Genomic DNA, 342 nt, shown 5'->3' with positions numbered 1-342 from the left:
TTTTGTACTGTCTTTTTGTTTGTCTGTTTTATTCAAGTATCCTGATGATAAAGTTTCATTGTATTGTGGAAAGGTATTTTCTAAGTTCTTGTTTCCCAGTAAGTACTGGGTAGCCTTCCAGTATCAGGAATGTTTATCCTCAGTATTGTCAGTATCCTTTTTGTCAGTAACTCTAAAAAATCCAAATGCATAGCATTATGAAGGAAAAAGGGAAAAAAAAAGGATTTAAAAAATAACTTATTCTTTTCAATACAAAGGGGCTAAGCATGACGCAAAAAAAAGATTATAGTATGAAATACAAGCAAAAGGGAGGCATTCAGATTCTGACAATACTGCTGGGGC

Source organism: Geospiza fortis, unplaced genomic scaffold (assembly GCF_000277835.1).
Source record: "Geospiza fortis unplaced genomic scaffold, GeoFor_1.0 scaffold443, whole genome shotgun sequence".
Lineage (NCBI taxonomy): Eukaryota > Metazoa > Chordata > Aves > Passeriformes > Thraupidae > Geospiza > Geospiza fortis.
This window is presented reverse-complemented; position numbering follows the sequence as displayed.